The sequence below is a fragment of the Gopherus evgoodei genome, chromosome 2 (genome assembly GCF_007399415.2).
Source record: "Gopherus evgoodei ecotype Sinaloan lineage chromosome 2, rGopEvg1_v1.p, whole genome shotgun sequence".
Taxonomy (NCBI): Eukaryota; Metazoa; Chordata; order Testudines; family Testudinidae; genus Gopherus; species Gopherus evgoodei.
In genome coordinates this window covers 171,834,467-171,843,999 of record NC_044323.1, presented here as the reverse complement: position 1 = coordinate 171,843,999, position 9,533 = coordinate 171,834,467, and positions in this window count along the sequence as shown.

Below are 9,533 nucleotides of genomic sequence, written 5' to 3'. Positions count from 1 at the left end.
TCCCTCCACCAACTACAAATCCTGACCCTTCACAATCGGTGCCCCTACAGGCACTGGGACAGAGGTCAGCATTATAGAAACACTGACTTGACTTTGAAGGAGGTGAAATGGAACAGTCCCTGGCATTCTAAGCTGCCCTGGGAGCTGACAGGGATGTGCACCACAATAGATCCTTAACTCTGGAGAAATTGAGGGAAAAGCTCCTACTAGCTGAGCCAGTTCACTATTAAAATGTATTTCATTATATGTATTTCAGTGGTGCCTAGAGCGCCAGCCATTACTGGGCGCCTATTGTGTTTGTACAGAGAGACAAAATACTCAAGACAGAAAGGAGTGGAAAGGGGGAGTAAAGTGACTTTTCTGAAGTTACAGCCGATAGACTGGCAGAACTGGGAATACCACCCAGGTCTCTTGACTCCCAGTGCCCTATATTCTAGATCCATGCTGCCTCATTGCCACCAATGATTTTGGCTCTGTGGTGGCATAATCAAGAACACCACTACTGACTTTAGATGAGTTGTTCATGATTCAATCAGAAATGATTTTTGGCCTATATTCTTTCACTTGACAGGAAGAAATGGGAGACTTTTTCAATTAGCTTCACTTACACATGTAACCCTTCTGCCCCTCTGAGTTGGCCTAGCAACAAGGGCCGTGTTCAGTATCCAGGGGTTCTGTTTCAATAACACAATGCATAACCGGCTCTAGCCCCCACCCAGTGACCTGGGACACTTAGGCCACGTCCACACTACAGAATAAAATCGAAATTATTAAAATCGATTTATAAAACAGGTTTTATAAAATCGATTTTAACATGTCCCACATAGGGCACATTACTTCGGTGGTGTGCGTCCATGGTCCCAGGCTACCATCGATTTCCGAGAGCGTTGCACTGTGGGTACCTATCCCTAGTTCTTGCAGTCTTCCCTGACCCTTGGAATTATGGGTTACTACCCCAGTGCCTGATGGGGCAAAAATCACTGTCGTGGGTGGTTCTGGGTACAGCCTCACCCCCCTCCCTTTCTGAAAGCAGCAGACAGCCATTTCGCACGTTTTTTACTGGGTGAACTGGAGAGCAAATGCCATAGTACAGCAAGCATGGACCCTGCTCTGATCAGTACCACGATCTGTGGACGTTGTAACATGCTCAAGCATTCTCGTGCTGTCTATGGTGAACCATGAACTGCAAACGCAGGAGAAGGAGGAGGCAGCTAATGGCAGTGCAGCGACGAGAGTGATGAGGACCTGGAGACTGATTTCTCCCTAACCGCGGGCCCCCGCGCTTTGGAGCTCCTGATGGTAATGGGGGAGGTTCTACCCATTGATCGCCGATTTTGGGCCCGGAAACAAGCACAGACTGGTGGGACCGCATAGTTTTGCAGGTGTGGGACGATTCGCAGTGGCTGCGGAACTTTCGCATGCGTAAGAGCACTTTCTTTGAACTTTGTGACTTGCTTTCCCCTGCCCTGAAACGCCATAATACCAGGATGAGAGCAGCCCTCACAGTGGAGAAGCGAGTGGCAATAGCATTCTGGAAGCTTGCAACGCCAGACAGCTACCGGTCAGTCGGGAATCAATTTGGAGTGGGAAAATCCACTGTGGGGGCTGCTGTGTTGCAAGTAGCCAAAGCAATCATTAAGCTGCTGCTACGAAAGGTTGTGACTCTGGGAAACGTGCAGGTCATAGTGGATGGCTTTGCTGCAATGGGATTCCCTAACTGTGGGGGGGCCATAAATGGAACCCATATCCCTATCTTGGCGCCGGAGCACCAGGGCACCCAGTACATAAAGCGCAAGGGGTACTTTTCAATGGTGCTGCAAGCACTGGTGGATCACAAGGGACGTTTCACCAACATCCACGTGGGATGGCCAGGAAGGGTTCATGACGCTCGTGTCTTCAGAAGCACCGCTCTGTTTAAATGGCTGCAGCAAAGGACTTACTTCCCAGACCAGAAAATAACAGTTGGGGATGTTGAAATGCCTGTCGTTATCCTGGGGGACCCAGCCTACCCCTTGATGCCATGGCTCATGAAGCCATACACAGGCAGCCTGGACAGTGGTCAGGAGCTGTTTAACTACAGGCTGAGCAAGTGCAGAATGGTGGTGGAATGTGCATTTGGCCGTCTAAAAGGGCGCTGGAGAACATTACTCACTTGCTCAGACCTCAGCCAAACCAATGTCCCCTTTGTTATTGCTGCTTGCTGTGTGCTGCACAATCTCTGTGAGAGTAAGGGGGAGATCTTTCTGGCGGGGTGGGGCAAATCACCTGGCCGCTGACTACACGCAGCCAGACACCAGGGCGATTAGAAGATTCACACCAGGAAGCGGTGCGCATCAGAGAAGCCTTGAAAATGCAGTTTCATCATGGGCCAGGGTACAGTGTGACTGCTGTGTTTGTTTCCCCTTCATGAACCTCCCCCCTGTTATTGACTCCTGCCTGCAAGCAACCTCCCCCCCTCCTTCCATTACAGCTTGCTTATGGAAATAAAGTTACTATCCTTTAAAAACCCTGTATTCTTTATTAAAAGTCATTCCCTGTAAGCAACCCACCCTCCCACTTGCTTTAAAAGCATGTAATTATAAAAAGAGTAAAGAGAAATAACAAGGTACCCCGGAGAGTGGTTTGGGAGGAGGATAGGAGGGAAGAAAAAGGCCATTAAGGAAGCCTTGAAAACGAGTTTCATCATGGGCCAGGGTACGGTGTGGTGACTGCTGTGTTTGTTTCCCCTTCATGAACCTCCCCCCTGTTTTGACTCCTGCTGCAAGCAACCTACCCCTCCGCCTTCCATTACAGCTTGCTTATGGAAATTAAAGTCATTCCAGCCCACCCTCCCACTTGCTTTGAAAAGCATGTAATTATAAGACGAGTAAGAGAAATAAAAGGTACCCGGGAGTGGTTTGGGAGGAGGATAGGAGGGAAGAAAGAAAAGGCCATTAAGGACATTTCAATGTAATGACAGCCTTTTGGTTGGACTGTCCACGGGGGTGGAGTGGGCGGGTGCAGAAAGCCTTCCCTCACGCGTTCTTACACGTCTGGGTGTGGAAGATATGGAACATGGTGAGTGGTGAGGGAGGTTAAACATGGCTGGAGTGGCACTCTGTGACCCCGCAGCTCTTCCACCAGACCTCGGAGGTTGTCAGTTTGATCGCTCAGCAGCTGCAGCATTGCATCCCGCCACCGCTGATCTTTCTGCTGCCACATCTCATCTCAAGCGTCCCTCCTGTCCTCACGTTCACTGGCATCTTTCCTGTACTTTGCTACCACGTCCTTCCACTCCCCCAGATGAGCTCTTTCATTGTGGGTTACTGCCATGATTTCTGTGAACATTTCAGCCCGTGTCCTCTTCTTCCTCCTCCTTATCTGAGCTAGCCTTTGGGCTAGAGTAGGGAGGCTTGAAAAATTTGTAGCTGCATGGTGGGGGAAAAGAGTGATAGAAGGATCATAAGAGATACATTTCACAGAACAATGGTTATACTCTTTCACAGTGAACTACACTATTCACCGTACGTAGCACATGTCACTTCACTACAAGGTCGCCTTTGGATTCTTTTAGTATTTAGTGCCTGCGGCTGTGGTGTAACAGATCAACACAGACGCAGGTCCGGGGATTACAATTCAGCTTGCAGGCGGTCATGGTAAGGCCTACATCTAATGGCAGATCACTGTCTCCCTTCCCCCTGCACCACCCCCCCCCCCCGCATGGCTATTAGCAGGTAAAATTCCTGCTGGCCAGCCAACTGCTAAAAAGCACATCTTTTGCTTTTTTTCTTATGCCTTCAGAAGGAGCAGCAGTAGAGGAAATTGTGAATTGTGTTCCCCCCCACTCTGCATGTCCTGCAATGAAGGCAGATCACTGAAACCCTATCCCCGCCCCCCCGCCCCCCCCCCCCCCCACCGCGTGGCTATTAGCAGGGAAAATTCCTGCTGGCCAAATGCTAAAAAGCTCAGCGCCATTAAAGACACCTCCCTGTAGGAATGGGCAGCTTTTTCCCTTCCCCCCGCATGGCTAACTGCAAGGGAAGGATTTCTTTTAAGCCACAGGAAAGCATCACCGTAGGAATGGTCATCTCTGTCCCCTTAATAAAATACATTAATTTTTACCAGGTGACCATGAATGATATCACTCTTCTGAGGATAACAGACAGAGAGAAAGAAATTATACTTCTTGAATGCCAGCAATCACCGGGACCATACGCAGCTAGGCTTTGTCATGCAATGATGCCCGATTACATGCTCCAGGCATAGCATGGTAAAGTTTCGTACCATGGAGGATGGAATAAGGCTGCCCTGCCCAGAAACATTCTGCAAAGGCTTTTGGAGTACCTCCAGGAGTGCTTCATAGAGATGTCCCTGGAGGATTTCCGCTCCATCCCCAGACATGTTAACAGACTTTTCCAGTAACTTTAATGCCAGCTAATGCATGCAAGCCCTCATGGCAAATCAATCATTAAAAAACGCTTTGCTTTTAAACTATGTTTTATATTTACAAAGGTACACTCACCAGAGGTCGCTTCACTGTCTGGGCTAGTGGCTTGGGAGGGCTGGGAGTTTAATTCTGTCTGGGTCACGAAAAGCTCCTGGCTGTTGGGGAGAATGGAGTGCTGTGTGCTTTCAGCAAGTCTTCCTCCTCTTCCTCCTCGTAATCTTCCCCCTCCGCTGAATCCTCATCCATGGGTGAGATTATTACCCCCACCTCGGAATCCACAGACAAGGGGGGGGCTTGTCGTGGCGCAGCCCCCTAAAATTGCATGCAGCTCAGCATAGAAGCGGCATGTTTTTGGCCCAGATCCGGATCTGCCATTTGCTGCTTTGGTTTTCTGGTAGGCTTGTCTGAGCTCCTTCACTTTAACTCTGCACTGCACTGAGTCCCTGGTATGGCCTCTCTGCCTCATGGCATTAGAAATTTTTTCAAAAGTTTTTTCATTCGTCTTCTGGAACGCAGTTCTGATAGCACAGAATCTGTCCCCATACAGCGATCAGATCCAATAACTCCTGTGCGGGCCACGCTGGAGCTCTTTTTCCTGTTCTCAGGAGACTGCATTGTACCTGTGCTGCTGAGAGCTCCACGCTGGCCAAACAGGAAATGCAATTCAAAAGTTTGCGAGGCTTTTCCTGTATACCTGGCCAGTGCAGTAGAGTTCATTTACCTGTCCAGAGCGGCCACTGGTGCACTGTGGGATACCTCCCAGAGACCAATAACTTTGATTTCCGTCCACACTAACCCTAAATTGATTTAGTAATATCGATTTTAGGGTTACTCCTCTCGTGGGCAGGAGTACAGAAATCGATTTTAAGAGCCCTTAAAATCGATTTAAAGTGCCTTGTAGTGTGAACGGGTACACCCATAAATCGATTTAACGCTGTTTTAAATCGATTTAACGCTGTAGTGTGGACCAGGCTTTACATACCACACCCCCCCTAGGCGCCTCTAGGAGGCAATACTTCCTCTCTCGCAAGCACGGAGTCTGAATGTAGCAAAATCCTTTAATAAAGGAAGGAACAAATGCGGCATCCCATTGGAGAAACAGCACAAACAGGATTATAACACAAACCATAAACAAAACCCACCTCCAAGTACGTTTGGCACTGTCCTTTTTCCCCTTAGGGTTTTAAGTCCAATCACCCCAAAGTCCAACAACCCAAAAGTCTCTGGTCAGTGCCACCCCAGAATTCAAGAGTTTATCTGCAGAGTTTTACACACACCCCCAGCCTCGGTGGAAATGGGGGTGGGGGAGTCCACACAGGGTGTTAAGGGGCACCTACATGGGCCAGGGCCAACTGCTCCACCTCTCCGTGGAGTTCTGCTGCAGCCTTCACCACGACCAGCTCCATCACACCAGCTGTGCCACTCCTCCAGCCATCCCTGCAAACCGCTTCACTTCGCTCACTGTTCTATGGGCTGCTCCAACACGCTGCAAACTGCTCCACTCTGCCAGCCACTTAACAATAGGTCTTCAGGCTCCCCCACTAGTTAACACAGCACTCAGTGATCTCAGCTCATTCAGCTCTTAGTAGGGGAGCTCTGGTGCTGGTGCACCATTGACCCAACATGAACTCAGCTCAGCAGTCTCTAGATGGACTCCTACTGGAATTAAAATTAGTTCTACTTTTTTACAGTAGAGAGAGAAGGCTGTGCAATTGGTGTTCCAGGCCCATACCATCAGGCACACACACTAGTCCCCACCCTCTCTCAATTCACTAGGTATTGGAACCCATGTCCCTTGTTTAGCAAGTGTCACTTAAGTTATATTGAGACATCTCTGTCATAAAGCAGTCTCCTAGTTCCTCATTCACATAACCAGCTGGCAACACTTTATTTATCCTGCCCCAATAACAAAGAAATTGGAGATCCCAGAGCTGTCAAAATAACCATCCCAGGCTGCACTGGGCTATGCTGGGCGTGCCCGTGCAAATATCTGAGAAGTCACAATTCCTGAAATTCTTTCTGCACTTCCCATAATTCACCACCAGATGCCAGGGTAGAGTTCATCCTGACTCTACTTACACACAAGTTGCAGGTAATCGTACATTTTTTTAAAATGGTCATCCATTACTCAAATGCAATAGAAATTCTGTGCATAAATGTAAGTTCAGCATTTAAGAAGTTGCTTTGTGTAACTAACTTCAGCAGCAACAGCACTCTTTGTTTTACTTCCATAGTTGTGGGGTTTTAAATCCTAGAGTCACATGCTTCAGTGTTGTTTTTCACTTTTCACTGCCTAAGAACTTAAGAGCAAGGGCTGTTTACAATGGTGTCCTGACCAAATCCCAACTTAGGTTTGCAGAATGCCTCAACCTAACAGCCCCCTACATTAACCCATTCTCAGTCTCTGTTGTAAACTGGTGCTGGTATGCAATACTGAAAATCCTGTTCCAGCTCAGAGGTGGACTGCATTTCTGTGGTAGGTGAAGTGATGCCATAGACTTGCTAATTGTGCCTTCATTGTACCTTTTAAGATAACTAATTCACCTCAGTCTTTGGGAGCATTCTAGCTGTTCCCCAGAGTAAATAAGGGAAAGATTAGGAAATACTGAGTAATCTTTGTAAAGACAAAACTTCAAAGTTTAAGGGAGACCACTGCCTAGGGATCACTTAATCCATCACTGACATATACTCATCTCTGGGGTATAATGCTGCAGCTATTAACAGCACATCATTCACCACACACAGCTTAAGACAGGAGCAAAGAATAAGCTACGTAACAGGCTCAATATACAAAATTCTGTGACACCTCTTGAATGAACAGGAAAGCTGGCAGTGAGATTTCTCCCAAGCCCCAAAAGAATATCAATCTCATCTCATCTAGCATAAAGTCTACAAAGGTGTTTAGTTCAACAAATTTGTTGGAGGTCAGAATGTGAAACTATAGTGGTAGGTTAGAAGTATTTGGTAAATTGTTTCCAAGAATGTTAGTCTGAAGCTACGTGGAGTTTTGGCATTTTTTAGATTTTTGTAAGAACTTTTCTCCATAGGGGGCAAGGAGTTATATATTGTAGAGCTTGGGCCTCTTGCATGAATTTCCTCTCTCTATCTCTGGTAAGTAAAGGAAATATTGTCCTCTTTGGGTAATAGTATTTGGAGAGATGTATCCATCGTTTGTCTTTAAATAAAAAACTACACTATTAACACACACTACTGCGGTGACACTACTGCAAGAGTTTATTTTGGACCATTAGTTAAGTATTTATAAGCGTGAGGTCTGCACTGATGGTTACTATTTATACTGTGACAACACTTAATGGGTCCTAACAGAATTGGGGCCTTATTGGTAGGCACTGTACAAACTCAGAGAAAGAGTCTCTGCCCTGAAGAGTTAACAGTCAAAACAAACAAGGTTTACGTAGGGAGGGGAAATGGGCTATGCTGTGCAAGCACAGTGATTGGCTGGTAAGCAGGCATCTTATTAATTCCATGGTGGCATTTTTTGTTTTTAATGTAAACTGTCCTTGGTTAGTCTTCCATATAACCATAATTAATCACTAAAAAAAAAAAAAAAAAAGCCTCCCCAACTAGTGGTTTATTTACCTTTCTGAGGACAGCTGTCCTATACCCAACACATAAGCTGGGCTGCTTCACTACTTGCCTCCTGCTTTCCTAAAATATCACTGCAGCCAATCAGAAGAATCCTTCAACAACTGTGCTGACTACACAGTCCCTGGAGCTCATCTCACCAGCTGGAAGAGAAGGGAAGACTTCCCAGCTGTCTGTTAAGCAGACACGCAACTATTGTCTCCAATTATATTGTAACCCTTCTGCCCCTCTGAGTTGGCAGCAACAAGGGCCGGGTTCAGATATCCAAGGGTTCCAATTTCAATAACAACAATGCAAAACTGGCTCGAGCCCCCACCCAGTGACCTGGGACAATTACACCACCACCCCTGGGTGCCTCTAGGAGGCAATATTTCCCCACTCGGCCAAGCACGGAGTCTGAGTGTAGCAAAATCCTTTTAATAAAGGGACGGAAACCAAGGCTGCATCATGTTGGAGAAGAAACACCACAAACAGGATTATAACACAAACCATAAACAAAAACCCACCTCCAAGTACGTTTGGCAATGTCCTTTCCCCCTTAGGGTCTTAAGTCCAATCACCCCAAAGTCCAATAACCCGAAAGCCTCTGGTCAGTGCCACCCCAGAGGTCAAAAGTTTATCTGCAGAGATTTACCCCCCAGCCTGGGTGGAAATGGGGGGAGCACACACACAGGGTGTTAAGGGGCACCTTACATGGGCCAGGGCCAACTTCTCTGCCTCTCCTTGGAGATCTGCGGCAGCCTTCACCACAACCAACTCCACTACATCCGCTGTGCCACTCCACTCCTCTCACTGTTCCATGGGCTGCTCCAACATGCTGCAAACTGCTCTGCTCTGCCAGCCACTTAGCAATAGAGCTTCAGGCTCCCTCACTAGTTAACACAGCACTCAGTGATCTCAGCTTAGCTCTTTTAGTGATTTCAGCTTGTAGTAAGGGAGCCCGATGCCAGTGCATTATTGGCCCAACATGAATTCAGGTCAGCAGCCTCTAGATAGACTCCTAATGGAATCAAAATTAGCTCTACTCTTCAAAAGTAGAGAGAGGGGATGTGCAATTGGTGTTCTATGCCCTCAAAAGGGGTCCATACCTCAAGTACACACACCAGTCCCCAACCACTCTCATTTCAATGGGAGTTGGCACCCATTTCCCTTGTCTAGCAAGTGCTATTTCACTGATATTGAGACATCTCTGTGATATAAACAGTCTCATAGTTCCTCATTCACCATAATCAGGGTGACAACATGTATTCCTCCTGCCCCAATAACAAAGAAATTGGGGATCCCAGAGCTGTCAAAATAACCATCCCAGGCTGCTGAGGGATATGCTAGATGGGTGGGTGGTGCCAATGCAAATACCTAAAATTCCTTTCCACACTCCCCGTAATTCACCACCAGATGTCAGGGTAGAGCTCATCCTGACTCTGCTTACGTATTATTCTACCTAATTTAAAAATTGGAGATTGTGATTAGCAACAACGGGAAGGGTGCTGTTGTCCTCTTC